Raw genomic sequence first — 20,272 nt, forward strand, 5'->3', positions numbered from 1 at the left:
CGGATTTGTATTCCGCCCAACTCCCAAAAGACTCTGGATGAATTTTGTTATTGACATGCCTCAGTATTCTTTAAGACAAGGGTGGTCACACTGGCAGCCTGCAGGCTGGATGCTTTGCACACAGACCATGCCCACCATGGCTCCACAAAGGCAAAAAAACATGGTATTTCAGGTGATGTCATGTGATGTCACATGCTGTGATCAAGTTTCACACCCAAGCTTTTTAAGACGTTTGTGTTTTAACATGGATATGTACTGGCTCCATTTTAAGAATTTGCTCGCTGCATATGCGATGTGATCTGCATTTTTTTTTTTAAAAAAGAACAGCCCTAGTTCTACCTTTTAAGCTAAACAAGAAATCCAAGTCATTGTTGCTTGAAGAGAAGACGAATTAAAGAACATTAAAAGAAAAGGATTCAGTAGAAGTGGATTTTTAAAATGGTCCTGTCAGCATAAAAGCACTGGGTATGCGTTTATAAATCTTAATGTTGATACACACTTTCAGAAATCCTTGGAAATATACGGGCTACTGTTTTTGTTGGATCAGAGCCAGGGATCTGCTTTTCTTCCACCCAGACCTTTGCTGAACTATTTTTATTTGTTCTTACTCTGGGATACTACAGACTGTTGTTCAAAAACTATGCTCATCAGTATTTGAGATCTTTGGCTGATACACTTGATGGAAGTCCCTTTGTCTCACTGGCTGGAATGTACTGTACTTGCTTATTAGTAGTACTATTACTATCAACCTGAAATGATGAAGCTGCAGGAGAGACAATAGCAAGAAAGCAAGAGAGAACAAATAGACCGAACCTGACTGGACACAGGTGAGATTTGGAATCTCTTCTATAGGAAGAATCACCAAACAGCTGATTTTTCTATTGCTATCTTATCAGTTCAACATCGTTTGCATCTGTTGGAGTTATTCTGATGATGAAATGGTTATTATCTATTGCCTTTGGAGGAACCAAAAGATCCTGTCGAGAGCTATAGTGACATATAGTAAAAGTTATCAAAGCAATCCCAATGCAGGGAATAATGCAAGCCAAATAATGTGAAAATAGCATAATGTCAAAATGGTACTAAAAACACCAGTTGGTTCCCCACCTCCCAGTTAGTTAATGATGGCCTGAATTCCAAAAGTATTAAATTGAGTCAGAACTGGTCCTGATCTTCTATTTTCCTTTCTTCCTCCCCATTTGTCATATATAATGTCTTTTAGATGTTGTATCTGAAATTCTTCCTGTTTTAAACAGAGAACTATAGATACGTTTAACTCATGCATTTCACTTCAATGGAACTGAAAAGTAGAATACACGGATTCAGCCCTTTAATTTTGAGAGATTGATCCATAGTTAATTGATTGTAGACAATTGTACAAGCACAAGCATATCAGTCACTAATGGATTGATACTATATGTGCAAATCAGCAGTGGTTTGCTTCAGTTTTGGCCTGGTTCTAAGAATCGGTGGTGCTGGCAGTGAGAGGTTCTGCCCAACCCCACGCATGGAAACTGGTTTTAGAACCCACTACTGGTGCAAATGCTTTAGAATTCCCTGACCTAGACTGGTAACCACATCACTCCATACAGTATTCCTAACTGGAGGAGTAGCCTTTTCATTCCCATAAGTCTTTGCTAAAATACACTTCAGCTTCTATTTGCATTGGTATTATAGTTTTTTCAGGCTTGCTGTTGAAAAGAAGACTATAGAAATCGTCTTCTGTAATTTGCAGAAAACCAGTTAGAAGAATTTGTTTTCATTGTATAACTTTAAAAAAAAAAATCAGTGTTATCTTTAAAATGCCAGTGATAATTTACTGAAATCTAGCATAGCACTCGAAAGCAGGTTATATTTACTCGAAAGCAGGTTATATTTCCCTTTGGAAAGCAGAACAGAGCTTTCCCTAAATATTAATTATTATTATTTTTGAAGCATTCAAAATGCTTTTTTAAAAAGTCGATGGCCATTTATGGAAATACCTATTGGAGTTTGGACAGAGAAGCCACATTACAAGTGAATATATTCACAATATACTCTTAATTTTATTTAATGTTAAAGGATACAATAAATAGTCTGCTGTTCTTTTTCTCCCTTGGTCCTGGAGTGTACAGTTCTTCCTTCCCTATCTGCCTCTAGTCAGATCTTCACAATTTCTTTATCTTCCATGCTATCTAAGGCCAGTTACTGAATTATGGAAAAATCTGTCAATAACAAATCTGAATTATAGAGGAGAACGAGCCGCACCTGTTTTTGCTGCTTGTAGATATGAAGAGTTAATGGCAAGCCATACTTAATGAGCAGATTTGGGCTTATTCTTAAAACTTATACATTCTGGAATTATTTGATTTACACATGTAGCCTGAGAAATAGGGCAAAATAGAGACAAAACTAATTGAAAGGACACTAAATTGCACTGCAACCCATATCTGAGGTTCACTTGTAAAGTTCTTTGCTGTGGTCATAAAATGTATCACATTGGGAACATAAACTGCTGTAGGTTTCAACCATTCATAGATTTGTTCTGAAAATTTACATGAGTTTTGCTTTATACTGTAGTGTTTTGTATGCGTGTATGCAGTGGTGGGCTGCTACGGGTATGGTCAGGTATACAGTATGGGTAGCAAAATTTTGATTTTTTTTTCTTTTTCTCCCTTCTGGGCTCTGTTTTTCCTATCACAGTAAATGAGGTTGAATGTGTATAATTTTAGAAGAGCTGTGTGTGCGTGGGTGTACATGCACTTTATATAGTAGATAATCAGGAGTGGGCTACTGCCCGGACAGGGAGGAACACACTGGGGTAGCGAAAATGGAGCTCCATCGCAGAACAGCCAATTGTTGTATGCCGCCCTGAGTCGCCTCGAGAAGGGCGGCATAGAAATCTAATCCAATCCAATCCAATCTAATCTAATCCAAACTAATCCAATCCAAATTAATCTAATAAATAAATAAATTTGCACTGAAAGATGTTGAAACAAAATGCATAAGTCACACCCACAGTGTGGTAGTAAAAATTTTGGTAGCCCATCACTGTCCGTATGTCAGGGAAGAGTTGCCCATCGCCACTACTGGTGAGATTACGTGCGCAGCTCTACATGATTAGCGTGGGCGCATGCACGCCCGCGTGAGATTTGACTTCTGCTCAGGCACAGGAAACCAAATCTCATGTGAGGATGTTCACACATGTGAGATTTCACTGATTTTTAGCAATTTCTTTGCTTTTGCACATGCGTGGAAGCAAACCAATGCCGAAAATCAGCAAATCTCACATGTACAAAATTTGGCTTTCTGCCTATGCGCAGAAGACATATGTCACATGGGCGCGCGACTACTGCCCAGATTGGGGGGGGGGAATGCAGTGGGATAGCGAAATGGAGCTCTACCCCAGAGCACCCAATTTGCACTGAAAGGTGTTGAAAGAAAATTCAGGGCGTCCTGCATAAGCCACGCCCACAGCACGGTGGTAAAAATTTTGGCAGCCCTTCACTGGTAGGAACCCAACACTGATGGATGTGTATCGGTATTTTTTCTTCCCCTATGGAAGATAAACAGAACTATCCCAAGAGGGATATTTTCCGTTTTCTACATATGTTAATTCAAACTTCTATTGGAGATTTTATTTACAATACTTCTAGCTTTTCAGAAAGCAGGATTCCATAATGGCTGGGCAAATACATTTTTATTAGATTAAATCTTTACACAGCAAGGGAGGGGGAGGGCAGATATGTGATTCACTGATAGCTCTCTGGGACCCCCAAGAGGCCACCGTCTTGTACTGCTGGGGATTCCCATTTCCTGCTTCGATGATGCCAACACATTGCTGCAGAGGGCTGTGCTCGAATTGAAAATAATGAGCTGGAATAGAAGGTACTTTCTAGGCTTTCTCAATAGCATGTTTTCTTATTGACATTCCACAGAGGCCATACTTTCATTAGCCACTCAGAACTGTATGCAATAATTTCTTTAGGCAAAAATAGGTAAAAGTGCTGCCTTTACCATTCTCTGTAACTTTCTCTCACTGAGCAGAATCCAGAAAGTTATTTATCGTGTGGTAAGACTGGCAGACGTCCCAGAGATATTGCAGCTGTTGTGTGTAAAAGGAGTCATTGCAGAGGAAATGTAAGGCCAACAGGAATACTTCATATTCCTATCGCAGCCTAAGCAGAGTTCTTCCATCAGCAAAAAGCACAATGCCTGCACAAGTAAAGTTATCTAATATTCCATTCAAATCAGCGCAAGTAAGTAAAGTTGATTACTTGATTAGTCAAATACAGTATAGTTGTGGTGATGGCACAATGATGTCATGGAACCGCTTTGGTTGATGCCGGTCTGGGATGCCGCCATATTTTTATTTTTAAAAAATGGGGGGGGATTTGGGGGGGGTTCTGCACATGCTCAGAAGCCAAGCTTCTGGCACTGTGCATGCATCACCACCTTTTGGGCCTTTTTTTTTTTTTAAATATTTTTTTCAGTAATGTGTTTGCACATGCCCACAAGCTGCGGCCATGCAGTGTGGGAGGAAGTGAACTAGCAGCGAGGTAAGTCAGAACCTACCCCTGAGTATACTTGATGATAACAAAAATAATAATAAATTAGAAAATTAAATATGAGAATAACATCTAAGGTAAAAACAGAGTAATAATATGATAATGTGGTCCAAAGAGATTAAATTGGCCTTTTATAAAATTTGGGAACTTTTTTTTTTAACTCTGTACTTTAAATCCACTGATTTTTATGGGACTTTGTATTGCCACCCACTAAATAAAGCCATCTAATAAAATAAATGGGACTTAATTCACTTTTGATGAGCTGCACCCACAATCTCTCTTTCAAAGACTTGCAGCAGGTCTTTATTTTAACTTTATTGGTAATATTTCATGTACTGCCCATTCCCCTTCTCTGTCTCACATGAACAAACATGCCATTCCAGTTTATACACAGAATTTGGCTTGAACAATACTCTGTGGAATGAAATCTACCTTTTTGCCCTTAAGCCCGGAGTCCCACATCGTACTACACCAACAAATAATGCATTTGGTTTGGGCTCAAGATTCAGTTTGGATTTGGCCACTGATTAAATTGATAATCCAATAATGTATGGCTTAGCATGGGAAACAACCATCATTCTTAGAAGGCACTTCCCAGCCGCAGAGAAGTCAATGGGAAGCTGTCTCAGAACTTGATGATGCAAATTTAGTCTCCAAAGTCTTTACTTATCTCACCATGGATTGCTGCTACCCACTCAGTAGATAGCATCAATGCATATCTTTCCCTTCTCAGCTTTGCTATGCGAGCTCCCTATAATCATTTGAATCATAAAAGAAACAGAAAACTGATCTCTATCTTAATAACCTAGAAAGTTTATTACTTCACGCCATCTTCTGTTGTTCAGAATATGCTGGTAAAGATCTCTTTAATATTGATGTGAACCTAGACGGTAACATTTAGACATTCCTGAATTTCCATGGAATAAAGCTTGAAACATTGTGTTTCTGAGAACGTCTACATTTTTAGAAAGCAATGTGAACAAAACCTGTCTTGAGAAGAGAACTAACATATAACCACAGACCCATAGTGACTGCAACAGTTTTCCAAAATGTTCAAAACACCCCTATTTTTAGAAGTAGACCATTCCGATTGCAAGTAGCTTTTGTTTTCCTGCCGATAGAAGTGTATGCAGCATTGTGCTTGAGTAAGTTATTTGGTGTTTTCTGTAGCAGTGTTTGAATTTGAGTTCTGGTCATTTTAACTATAGATTTTTATTAATTTTTTAAAAAAATAATGTCGGAGCCACGGTTTCTGCCAAAAAGAGTAGGGTTTGGTGATCCAAACTTTTAAGAAGCTGTTCTAACATGGCATGAAGAAGCAGGCACTGAAGTGGAATCAGATTCCAACAAAAAAAATGTAATGGACGATGAGAAACCCTCCGCCGCCACCGTTTTTGATGTTAATGATTATGAAGCTCCCGGTGAAATTTGATGACCAGATACAATCTACATTGTGCAAATAATTTATATGGAATGAAAAAATTCAAATGGTCTTTTGCACCTTTTGGAAGCAATAGATCCAGAACCACTAGTCACAATATTGTAGTGCAATTACCTGGACTATGGTCAGGAGCTAGAGCAGTCATTATGATCTCATGTCTGTAGTAGCATAGCCAAAATAGTATGTCTGTGGTTAAGGGTTAAATCTAAATACAGCCTGTTAGTTTATCAAGAAAGTAAAAATTTCTCTGCAACTGCATTTATCTGCTGTAGTGGTATTTTAGTTCATCAAGGAGATAAAACATTTTAGACCTCTGAGCTGAAATTTTCCAGTGTGTTGTGTTTGTTGATGGCCATGCTGATGAGGGATTCAGGAGCTCCACTATCCCAGTTATCTGGTAAAAACCAAAGAGAATACTGCTTTTTAGATTTCTGAATTTGACTGAACAATTCTGTATAGCTAAACTCTATGTACAACTCAATTCTATAAAGTTTTATCCTATGACTTAATCTCCATAACCATAACTCTAACTTTTGAAAATGAAATATTAAATTGGTGGTATAGAAATTTTTTAAAAAATAGTAATAAGCACGAGCAGAATCATGTTATCTTTGAAATTAATTGCAATATTGTCAATAGACAATATTTGAATATCTCAAAGATTAGCAATAATTTCATGACATAATATTGGCAGAAGAATGTCTAAGAATTCAAGGATTTTAAGGCAAAGCGTAATCTGTATCACTTTATAATCTGCCAGATGTCCAGAATCATCTTAGAGGGGAGATGAGTGGTATAAAAAAATAAATAATAAAAAAAAAATAAGAGAAGAACAGGTGAACACTGTATGGGAGCAACAATAAACTCATAAGCCAATCAATGATTGAAGATAATATTACCATATGCTAAGAAATTCCATGGTAAACTGTATATGCTTGTGGGTGTAGAATGGATGTGCTTGGATTCATATACAATTCAATCTCACTGGCAGAGCAACAAGAGTTATTAGATGGTTGAATTAATTTCCTGATTCAGCAAAAGTTGCATTCTGAAAAATGGCATGTGATCATTCTGCATTAGCAAACCTTTACAGCAGGAAACACCTTAGACCTAACTATGGAATTCTTTCTCCTTAGGTAATTAGATGTGTCATGCAACAGACAACCAACTCACTCATCAGCAAAAAGTTCACGGCAATGATTTTATCTTCATTCACTAAAACTGGCTTTGTGATTTATTTTACATCACATTACAAGATTTATTCGGCAGGCTAAATTTGTATTTGTCCAAGGAAAGCGCAAGGCCATTTACTAACCTGAACGAAGGTGTCAGTTTTAACTGTAACATAATCTTTGTTCTACAAAGAGAAAATTATTCTGATGTTTAAAAAAACCCCGAGAGAAAACTAAATGTATCATCTGTTGGCAAACGTATCAGCACAGAGCATATATATTAGTTTAAAGATAATAACTTGTTCATGGATGTTTGTTCAGTGCTTGTCAAAATTCAGCAATTCTCTCCTTTTCTCTCCTCCCCCCCACTTAAAAATCCTGGGGGAATGCCAAAATGATGATATATTGGATATCAAATGGGCTAAGTTGGATGGAACACCACAAATATCAGGAGATAGAGCAGAAATTACAGCCTTAGCATTTTGCTTTGTTCTTTGCATTTTTTCCCCTTTGTTCTTATGTCTTTTACTTATTTTAGATATAACCCTTCAGAAAAATGAACCATTTTGCTTTTTATCCCAGATTATTACTGCAATCCCAGAACCTGGAATAGTTTTTTAAAAGGATTTTTTCCTCTATCTGGAGATAGAAAGAAAATGAAGGAAACTCCTTTTTTTAAAAGACTGCTTTGTAGATTATTTTCCTTATTATGTTCCTCTAATACAGTGTTTTTCAACCAGTGTGCCGTGGCACACTAGTGTGCCGCGAGACATGGTCAGGTGTGCCGCGAAGAAGGAAGCTCAGGTTCCAGTCTCGCAACTTTTTGTTGAGAGAGTGAAAGTGAGAAAGAGAGAGAGAAAGAAACAGAGAAAGAGATAAAGAAAGCAAGAGAGAGAGAAAGAGAGAGAGAAAGAGTGTGTGAGAGAGAAAGTAAGAGAGAGAAAGAAAAGAAAGAGAAAGCAAGAGAGAGAGAAAAGAGAGAAAGAGAGAGACAAAGAGAGAGAGAGAGAGAAAGCAAGAGAGAGTGAAAAAAGGAGAGGAAGGGAGAGAGAGAGAAATGAGCAAAAAGGGGAGGAAAAAAGAGAAATGAGAAAATGATTGAGACAGAGAATGAGAGGAAAGAGAGAGAAACAAAAGAGAGAGAGAAGTGATTCTTGATTTAAAGCATATGATAAAAAGCACCGAAAGAATAAGAGAGAAACCCCCCCAGCCCTCATCTGTTTTTGGAAATGGTTCAAGAGTGTGTATACACACACACACACACGCACACACACATATACACGGGTGGGGAGGAGACAGGGATGGAAAAAGAGGAGAGTGTCTTATGGTGTCATTTTGTGTCATTTTGGTCGGTGGTGTGCCCCAGGATTTTGTAAATGTAAAAAATGTGCCGCGGCTCAAAAAAGGTTGAAAATCACTGCTCTAATATACAAACACTTATTAAAAAAAACTCTTTAGAAGATAACAGGCTACTAATTTTCTGGCTTTATGTTAGGCACAAAAGATCAGGTCCACCTCTGGAAGTTTAATTTAATTGATTTATTACTAAAAGCCAATATACAGGAATCTTCTCAAGTAACAGACGGCACTTGGTTAGGGTTAGATAAGGGTTACCAGCAATCAAGGGGAATTGGACTTCATTTGTGACTACATAGATATAAAACTTAAGTCCCAGAGAGAGAAGCTGTCATTGGTAGTATAATTTCTGTGAGTGTACACATGTTGAAATACACAAGTAGGAATAGCAATAGCACTTAGACTTACATACCGCTTCACAGTGCTTTACAGCCCTCTCTATGTGGTTTACACCAGTCAGCAATTTTGGGTCCTTATTTTACCCACCTCGGAAGGATAGAAGGCTGAGTCAACCTTGAGTCTGGTGAGATTTGAACTGCCAAATTGCAGGCAGCCGGCAAAAACACACCTTTGCCAGCAGGCCTGGGACCATTGAGCATTGGCATTCTGACAGTAGGATAGTATGACTGTGATTGGATGAAATTGATTGAATGGTTTTAATTGTTTAGGGTTTTAGATTTAGATCTTACGTTTGGGTTTCTTAAATTTTGTATTTTGTATTAGAATTTTATCTTGTAAGCTGCCCTGAGTCCCCTGATGGCCTAGACCAGTGTTTCCCAACCTTTTTTGAGCCGCGGCACATTATTCATATTTTCAAAATCCTGGGGAACATTGAAGGGGGTGGGGGCTAAAGAAAAATTTGGACAAAAAAACCCTCTCTCTTCCTCCCTTTCGCTCTATTTCTCCCTCTTTCTCTCTTTTCCTTCCTTCCCTTCTTTCTCTCTCTCTCTCCATCCCTCTTTCTTTCTTCCTCTCTTTTTTGCTCTCTTTCTCTCTCCCTCCTTCCCTTCCTCTATGTCTTTTTCTCCCTTGCTCTCTCTCTCTCTCTCTCTCTTGCTATCTCTCTCTTGCTTTTTTCTCTCTTTCTTGCTTTCTCTCTCTCTTTCATTGTCTCTTGCTATATGTCTTTTTCTTTCTCTTTGCCTCTCTTGCTATCTCTCTTTCTTTCTCTCTCTTTCTTTTTCTCTCTCTCTCTTTCTCTCTTTCTCTCTCTCTCTCTCTGCCTCTCTTGCTATGTCTCTCTTTCTCTCTTGCTATGTCTCTCTTTCTTTCTCTCTTTCTCTCTTTCTCTGCCTCTCTTGCTATGTTTCTCTCACTCTGTCTCTCTTTCTCTGCCTCTCTTGCTATGTCTCTCTTTCTCTCTCTCTCTCTCTGCCTCTCTTATATGTCTCTCTTTCTTTCTCTCTCTCTCTCTCTCTCAGCTGACTGCAAGCGGGAGCCCTGATGGCGGCAGCTGGACGTGCTGCTGGATGCCATATATGCCAGGCCCGCAGCGCCAGCATGTACTGCGTCCAGCAGCACATCCAACTGCCACCGTTGGTGCCTCCACCCTGGAGCTCTCCCCGCGACTGCCTGCGGCCGCTGCCATCTCCCCGCCATCTCCCCGCGACTGCCTGCGGCCGCTGCAGCCCCCCGCTCCCACCGCCATCTCCCCGCGACTGCCTGCGCCGCTGCAGCCGCCACCCCCCCGCGACTGCCTGCGGCCACTGCAGCCAACCCCCCCGCTCCCACCACCAGTGCCCTCCCACCGGGCCCCAAAGGACACTTGCTGCCAACACCAGGGAAGCTCCAGCTGGGCGGGGCACTGCCGGTGCCTCCGACCTCCCGGCTCCTGCCCGATGCCGTGGTTTCTGGCGCTCTCCTGCTGGGCCCCAAAGAAGGAAGGCGGGAAAAAGGCGTGAAGAATGAAGCTCTCCTTCTTCCTGCCTTCCTTCTTTGGGGCCCAGCAGGAGAGCGCCAGAAACCGTGGCATCGGGCAGGAGCCGGGAGGTCGGAGGCACCGGCAGCGCCCTGCCCAGCTGGAGCTTCCCTAGCTTCGCGGCACACCTGACCGTGTCTCGCGGCACACTAGTGTGCCGCGGCACACCGGTTGGGAAACACTGGCCTAGACATCCAAATAAATTAAAATAAACCAAAACAAAAACAAAAATAATCTACTCTTCTTCCTTTTTCTCAATCTTTATGTTGCAAATAAAGGCTGGATGAAAGATTTCAACAAACTCCACTCTTCTTCTATGAAGTGGAACCATCTGATCTTTTCCCACAAATTTTATTTGAGCCCAGAGTGAAACGAAGTAGCAACCTATGCTTTAAAAATATAGTATTGAAACAATAATGTTACAATAATGAAGGAAAAAAGAGGGGGAAAAACCCCAGAAGTTTCCCAGTACTGTACTGTGGTGTGTGTTAAGGTATCTTCTCATATTCTGAGGGCTAATATCTAAATTGGCTCTGGGTGACAAATCTCTTTTCTGCTGTGAACACAATTAAATGGAAATTACTTGAGGCTCATTAGTTTGCTTTCAGTGAAATGGCTGCTTTTGTCTGCACATTTTCAACTCAGTTCAAAAGAAGGACTTGGGGCAGTTATCTTGCTTGTGGAGGTTTTCCACTCTAGTTGAAGAATCATATTTCAAATTTCTACATTTTTGCTGCCAACTTGTGGCAGTGCATTATACATGGCTCTGGGACTGCAAAGAAGGAAGACTGGGGACCACATGTAATCTTTGGCCCAAAAGTTATTCTTTATTCTGATAACAAGTGACACAAACAAGGGACATGTTTAATACTAGATAAACTGTATCAGCCAAAACTGCAGTTTTGCAGGGCCAAGAAATGTCCCATATATCTCAGTAGTTGGAATGCATCAATGGGTTGCTGAAGAATGGGTATTTTTTTAATTTAGGAAAGGCTTTTCTTTTCTTGATGAAATCTCATCAAAAAAAGTGTAAGAGATTAGGAATTGTGCATATGTTTAGTTCTAAGTCAAATTCACTTTGCTGTAAACAAAGAAATCCCTTCTCTTTCTTATCATTTTGCATTTCAATACATTATTTAGAGCAAAGCTTAAAGAGATATGTAAGAAATTTTCAATAAAAAGAGCAATTGACAGGGGTGGCTTTTTTTCTTTGAAAAGCTACCATAACTGCAATCAGTCTGAAATGATTACAGAAATCTTCTTATCAAAGAAAAGGAAATATTTTTTTTAAAAAAACCTATTCTTTGAAAAACAAAATCTTTGGAAAGATTCCAAAACATTTCACTCCTTTTTAACCTTTTTTTTGGTGCCTTTTGCAAGTAAAATCAAATTCTTTAACATCATGGAGATCAAAAGCAATTCCTATGCAATTTAGTGCATTTAAATTAAGCATTTTAAAATGCACAGGAGATAGCTGTTTTTAATTAAACATCCAAAATTAATTAGGTGCATAATTCAGGCTTTTTTTTTTCTGTCCACAAAACCTGCGCAAACTCTTTAGGTTTTTAATTATAAAATTATGCAATTATTTTATTAACTGTGTATTTGGTTGTGCATACACACACATGTATGTGCGTGTTTTTATACACACACACACCGTACACATACAATCTATAACTTGCATCTTCAAATCTATATGACTGGCTTGCAATAAAAATGAATACATTATAAAACAATCTTATATAAATAGACTAATATAGTATATAAATCAATATGATAAAGTAAACAGAGCAACATTTAAAACCCAAATGTTGGGTGGTTTCCTTGCTATTTTATCACCCTTGTAAAAATATATAGGCCATTTACCAGATTTAAATGAATCACAATTCATTATAAATCTTTAACAATGTTGAAACTAATAAATCATAAGAAATTGATATTACTTTTGGGACTTCCAACAATTGATGAACTTAAAGACATAAGAATTTGGCTCAATGGCTGCCCTTACAGAAAATAATGTTCCCCCTTGCTCCCAACCCTTATCCTGAAGACTCAAATAAGCATGAATATCCAGCAATCTGGAACAGAAAGATCATTCTCAAGGCTGTGTAATTTTGTTTTTGTGAAAAAGGCTGGCAACATTACAAAATGCTAAGTAGCTATTGGAAATGAAACAAAACTGTCCAAACCTAGTCAGGAGACATATTCTTTGCCAGCTGCATGGAGATAAGGAAATTTCATCCATTGGGGTGGGAGGCGGTCTCAAGGGATGGGAGTAGCTTTCAGTGGAAAATTAATGACATTATGAGGGATTTTTTTACTTAACACAGATAGTAATCAGGAACTCAGCCTGCAATATGGATTCAAGTAATGTTTGGCCTGGATATGTCTGGGAATATCGTTTGTTTACAAGGAGGGTTGAGCAAGTGAAGAAGTTATCCAGAAGAAAGATAAATTGAATGAAACACAGGTGATTTAGAAGATTCAAATTTTAGAATAATTGATGTGTGATATCTAAAGCAATTAAAATATAACCACCACCACCCCAAGCAAACTTTTGTAATGCTTTTTATTTCGTATTATTTATTCCTTTGTTGTATTTTTCATTCTATTAAATTTTTTTTAAAATGAGTTCATCTTAGAAACCTACAATGGATGCTGCTGCTTTCTCCTCTCCAAAAGCTTCATGGAATATTTGTTTCCTGTTTAATGTACCATGCTCGGATTGGTGAATGCCATGGCCTAAAGCTGTGATGGTGAACTTATGGAACATGTCACAGGAGCCATATCTGAGGGTATACAAGGCGCTGCTCTATGTCAGCTCGAGCACATGTGTGTGCTAGACAACTGATTTTCAGCCTTCTGGAGGGTGGGGAGAGGTCATTTTCACCTTCTCCAGGCTTCAGGAAAGCTTCCGGAGCCTGTAAATGACAAAAAATGACCCAACCAAATTTTCGCTTGGGCCATTGGGTCATTTTTCACCATCCACAAGCTGTGGAGGCTTCCCTAAAGCCTGGGGAAGGCAAAAAAGAATTCCCACAACCCAGGGTAGGCAAAGTTGGCTCTTCTATGACATGTGGACTTCAGCTCCCAGAATTCCTGAGTTAGCACAACTGGCTCAGGAATCCTGGGAGTTGAAGTCCACAAGTCACAGAAGAGCCAACTTTGCCTACCCCTGCCAAAAATCAGCTGGAATCCATTTTTTTGCCATCCATAAACTCCAGAGGCTTCAGGGAACTGTGTGCGCATGCATGGCGGTGGGGAGGCAGTGCAGGGGCATTGTGCGTGCATACACACTTTTGGCACCCGAGCAAAAAGAGGTTTGCCATCGCTGGCCTAAAGCAAGTACAGGTAGTTCTGAACTTAACAATAGTTCGTTTATTGACTGTTCAACAACAAATGACTGATTTATGATTTATGACCATTTTGCACAGATACGATATTTGCAGCATCTTTGTCATCATGTGATCAAAATTCAAAATGCTTGGCAACTGGTTCACTTTTATGATGGTTGCAGTGTCCCAACCTCTTGTGATCACCTTTTGTGACAAGCAATGTCATTGGGGGAAGCCAGATTCACTTAAAAAACCATATTACTAACTTAACAGACATTAACAGCCTTGAAAATGTACAAAGATACTTCACCAGAAGAGCACTTCACTCCTCCACTCCAAACAGAATACCCTACGAGACTAGACTTTCAATCCTGGGCCTAGAAAGCCTAGAACTAAGAAGCCTTAAACATGATCTAAGTATTTCCCACAAGATCATATGCTGCAACGTCCTGCCTGTTGGCGACTACTTCAACCACAACAACACAAGAGCATGCAAGAGAATTAAACTTAATACTAACCGATCCAAACTTGACTGTAAAAAATATGACTTCAGTAACCGAGTTGTCGAAGCGTGGAACTCATTACCGGACTCCATAGTGTCATCCCCAAAGCCCCAACACTTTACCCTTAGATTATCTATGGTTGACCTATCCAGATTCCTAAGAGGTCAGTAAGGGGCAAGTACAAGTGCACTAGAGTGCCTTCTGTCCCCTGTCCTATTGCTCTCCTATATCTCCTATTCCTTTCTTCTATTCCTATATCTCTTCTTCTATTCTTTCATTGATATGTTCTATTAATATATCTTCTTTTCTATTCTTTCATAGATATATTTTACTATGAATATATCTTCTCTATAACCTTCATCATTTATTTTACTATGTGTATATAGTGTATATATATGTGTGTGTGTGTGTGTGTACCCACTAAAACTCTCATTGTGTATTGGAATAAATAAATAAACAAACAAACAAACAAACAAATAAATAAAATAACAACTGCAATGATTTACTTAACAACAGAGGCAAGAATGGTCCCTGAACAAATGTTTCGCTTAATAGCAAAAATTTTGGACTCAATTGTGGTCGTACATTGGTCGTAAGTTGAGGACTACCAGTATGATATTGACACATTGTTTGAGTAGCAACAAAATAATAAAAACAAGGTTTCATTTCTCCACAGATAATAATAATAAATGAAATGTCGGAATGCAGTTGTGAATACAAGTCAGTTTCACTGAATTCTTTCATTAATTCAGTCAGTTGCACTGACTCTTCTTCCAATTGGTCTGAAACCTTCGGAGAGCTAGTTTTTGGGCCCGCTGCTGTTTTATTTCTCTTTTCCCACCAAGCAACTCTGGAGAAATACAATGGCATGTCTCATTCAGAATTAATTATTCCCTAGCTGTCTGCACAGCCATTCTTTTATATACATTAAAACGACAACCCCTGCTTGATTGCTGTTATCTAGTATATTTGCTCAATTAAATTTAAGGTAGTCCAATTGAATTCAAGAATATATGCACAATAATAATAATAATAATAATAATAATAATAATAATAATAATAATTTATTAGATTTGTATGCTGTCCCTCTCCGAAGACTCGGGGCGGCTCACAACAAGCGATAAAACAATATTGTACAGGCACAAATCTAATATTAAGAAAAAAACTAAAAAACAATACTATACAGCTGGCTTCGTATGCCTAAAGTACAGTCTTTCATTCGCTATAAGCCTTAGACAACCACATTTTGACTTGTTTAGTTTATAGACAAAGCTCAATTGATGTTTAGTACAGTGTTTTTCAACCAGTGTGCCGCGGCACACTAGTGTGCCGCGAGACATGGTCAGATGTGCCGCGAAGCTCAGCAAGAGAGAGAAAGAAAACAAGAGAGAGAGAGAAAGAAAGAGAAAGAAAGCAAGAGAGAGAGATAAAGAGAGGCAGGGAAGGAGGGAGAGAGAGAAAGAGAGCAAAAAAGAGAAGAAGGAAAAGAGAAAGAGGGATGGAGAGAGAGGAAGGGAGAGAAAGAGGGAGAGAAATAGAGCGAAAGGGAGGAAGAGAGAGAGACAGAGAGAAAGAATTTTTTTAGTCCAAACTTTTTTTAGCCCCCCCCTCCCCTCCCCGCTCAAGGTGCCCCATTATTTTGTATATGTAAAAAAATGTGCCGCAGCTCAAAAAAGGTTGTAAATCACTGGTTTAGTATATTAAACTCCGAGAAAATAGGTTAACTATGTTAACTATGAGAGATAACTGTGGCTACAGAGGAGTCATGAAGACTGTACCTTATATAGAGTATAAAGGAAAATGTTCCTTATATACCACCAATAATCATAAATAAATGTTACGAAACACTGAAATTTCCCCATTCACTTTCCCCTAATTTTCTTCTCCTTTTCCTAGTCTCTAGGTTTTTTTGCAAGAGAAGAAACTTAGTTATATCTTTCCCATTGCAGCTGGTCTGAAATCTTACAACTTTTAAAAGCTCATGCTGCATGGAGGATTATTGATGGTTTATAACATGAATAAGGAAGGCTTTTCTACAAGTGGCCATTAACCTGAAAATATTTCCTTCCAGTTAGGTTTTTGAAACTTAAATTTTTCCTTGTGTAAATAAAAGAACAAAAGATAAGTCCCCTGGATCCACAAATTATACATTAAAGCTCCTTTGTTTCTGCTAGTGTAACTCTGTAACAATAAATGTTACATTATTGGAATTTAAACCCATTCGTTGATCTCTGGAATTGAAGAGTGTACTAAATTCTAAAGGTAAGAAGGTTAGAACAAGTGGTCTCTCTGGGACCTCAGACCCCAGGAGTTGCTAGTTTTTCTTAGAAATGGTAGGAAATGATAGTCAAAAGATACCTAAAGCAAGAGTAGCAAAAAACTAAGCCAATACGCAATCAAACAAAATGATATAATCATATTTGACACCATTCTTGGTGATAATGATAGTGAAACATCTATTTCTCTACACTTATTGAGACCTCTCAGGATCAAGGTAGATATTTTCCTCTTTTCTCACTGCTTCCTTCCATGGCTGAGCGGGTATTTACCTCATGGCTATTGTTATATACTTCAAAGCTATCTCTATACTTGTAAGAGAGTTGGAAAGGACCTTGGAAGTCTTCTGGACCAACCCCCTTCTCAGGCAGGAATACCATTTCAGGCAAATAGTTGTTCTTAAAAACCTCCAGTGTTAAAACATTCACAATTTCTGGAGGCAAGTTGTTACACTAATTGTTCTGTCTGGAAAATTCTCCTTAATTCTACAGTAGGTCACTTCTCTCCTTCTCACCCATTGCTTCTTGTTCTGCCTTCAGGTGCTTTGGAGAATAGGTTGTCTCCCTCTTCTTTGTGGTAATCCTTTAGATCAGTGATTTTCAACCTTTCTTGAGCCGCGGCACATTTTTTACATTTACAAAATCCTGGGGCACACCACCAACCAAAATGACACTCTAACACAGTACATATAATTAATAATAGTTTCTAACTGTATTTATATTCACTTAGTGTGAAACCTGGGCCTGTTTCTATGAACACAAAAGGGATATAGATACAGATAACATTGTGATGCATTGTATATCACCCTCTGTGAGGGGTCTCTTATAAAAAGAAAAAGGTCAAATATCTATATACACCATCAGGATAGACATAACCAGCTGAGGCTGAGGCTTCATCTAGTGGTGTCAACATTTACCTCCAGTCCTAATTAGGATTAGAAATCGGGACCATGGGGAGGAGTAGCAGCTTCAACTACTCGCCGTGGCCACACAATGACAAGTGCGCGGCAGCGCAAGCGGGGACCTTCCTGGGTGTGGATGAGAGGCGGCCTGTGGATGAGAGGCGGCCTACTGTTGGTTCATCACTAGTGGTCAGGATGAATCCTAGAAGGTGATTGGTCAGTGAGCGTTCCCTGTGCCTCCACTTTTCCTGTCACTGATAGCTGGAGGGATTGTGAGGGGAATGCTTATATTTGGATGGAGGTGGCTGGCGGCGGGCCGGATAAATGGCCTCCACGGGCCGTATCCAGCACGCGGGCCGTAGTTTCGGGACCCATGTTTAATTTCCCCACAGCATACCTGACCATGTCTCGCAGCACATTGGTTGAAAAACACTGCTTTAGATATTGGAACACTGTAATCATGTCACCCCTAGTCCTTTTCATTAAACTAACCATACCCAATTCCAGCAACCATTCTTTATGTTTCAGACTTCAGTCCCCTAATCATCTTCATTTCTCTTCTATTCACACAAATATCTAGCATCTTAACATCTTTTTTTACATTGTGGTAACCAGAACTGGATGCTATATTCTAAGTGGGGTGTAATAAAGTGGTACTTATACTTGATTCAATCCCTCTGTGTTAATGCAGCTGCAGCACACTGGGGGCTCATTTTTGAGTGATTGTCCACTAGGTCCCCAACATCTTTCTCACAGTTACTGCTATTGAGCCAGGCACTACCTATACATGTGTATTTGTTTTTTTCTTGCCTAAATGTAGAACATTACAGAACTTTTCTATATCCACACTCCCCTGGGTAAAGCGATGGAAGAACTGTCTGAAGAATACTGTGCTATTTTTGCAAGTTCTTTTGCAGATAAAATTGCTCGTGTTTGCTTGGAGTTTGATGCTACTTGGTCAGAGACTGACAAGATAAATGAACGTTTGCTTGCAGCCTAGCTCATTTGTGTGCTAGTCCTGGCAATATAATCAGGAGGAAAATATTGGCATTGAACATCAATGAAAGCTATTCGGCAACGTTCATTTCTGTCTGCCCATTGCCAAGTCAGATGTCCTGTTCTTGGCAGCCACCGGATATATTCTCAGTGTTAATGCATTATTTACAACCCAGAATATCAAGCACTGTAGCCAAAAACTCCTGAAAATGGTGAACAGCCAAATGTTAATGTTGGCCACTGTATATTTTTGTACCATCTGTGCTGGAATATGTGCCAATGAGGTTGGGCAGACTGATGCGAAGAATTTCCTATAAACAGAAATTTAAATATTACAAAATATTAGGGGGATACTTAATAACATTAACTACTACACTAGTCTTTGGATCTGTTTAAATATAAAATTCTTGCCATGAAAGTTATAGCAAATGCTTCGATATTCATTATATTTTAAAAACAAATCTCTAAAAAATATTTGACATCTGTCTAAATCCTGTACAAATTGTATATTACTGTAATATGGTTAACCACAAATGCTTGTCTTCAGGAAGAAGCTGTCATAAAAAGATTAAAGTTGGCCAAAGAAAGATAGATAATACCTATTTTTTATTCTAAATGCTGATGCAATTGGCATCTGCATTGATTTATAAGTTGCTAAATAGTTTGGTGAAATTTTGAAGGCTGGTTGCTAGAAAATTATGGGTGAAAAAGCTTAATAATAAATTATGAATACATTTAAATCATCATTTGCTATATGAAAATCACTTGTTAAAATGCAAGAAATATATTCCGACCAACTGCCATTCAAACTTGTTGGAAACTAGATTTTGAGAATTTCCAAGCTATTAAGATAGATTGACTTTAGAAATGAATGACAGAAATAAACAGAAGCTCAAGCTATTGGAATTGTTTAAGAAGCTATCAGGGCAAGAAAACTGTGTTTTTGAGGAAAATTATATTATTCCTGTACCTCACCAAGACTCATAACAGAGCCTCTACCACAACTGTTGCCCTTCAAAATGATCTCAAATAAATACTGCTCTGCGTCATTTTTCTATCCATTTCTTTTTTATCGGTAACAAAATGAAGCCTTGGTTTAATGATTTAATTCATTTAGTAGATTTCAAATGAAACAAAATTCCACCTGAATTTCCCCAAATATATGTTTGCTGCATCTGAACTAGTCTGAATGAAGCAATTAATTTATTTTAATTTTAAATTAATTTGATGTCATTTCTGACATCAAAATGTATCCATATATTGCAAAGATGAAGTTTGCTGGGTGTTCTAAACTAGGCTTCCTGATAACTAATAAAACACAGAGTCCCCCAAACCTCTTTTTAATGGCTGTGAATTATGTTCTTCTCTGTGGCAGCCCCGACCCTCTGGAATCAACTCCCCTCCGGAGATTAGGATTACCCCTACCCTCCTTGCCTTTCGCAAACTCCTTAAAACCCACCTCTGTCATCAGGCATGGGGAAATTGATTTCCCTGGACCGTTTCTGCTTTATGTATGGTTTATATGAGATGTATGATTGCTTTTTATATTAAGGTTTTTTAAATTGTTTTAATTATTGGATTTGTATTGTTTTGCTGTTGTGAGCCACTCCGAGCCTTCGGAGAGGGGCGGCATACAAATCTAATAAATAAATAAAATAAATGTTCATTCCTAGCTGTAATAAGTCCTAAACAATGTTAATGAATCCAACAGAAGTCGCTCTTAACACACTGCCAAAGACTTAATTGGCAAGGAACTTGCAAGGCCAGATACACGGAGTCAGAACTGAAAATGCTGAGACCTGAATTGACTAAAGTTGCTTCCTGCA

This window comes from Erythrolamprus reginae, chromosome 1 (assembly GCF_031021105.1).
Source record: "Erythrolamprus reginae isolate rEryReg1 chromosome 1, rEryReg1.hap1, whole genome shotgun sequence".
Lineage (NCBI taxonomy): Eukaryota > Metazoa > Chordata > Lepidosauria > Squamata > Dipsadidae > Erythrolamprus > Erythrolamprus reginae.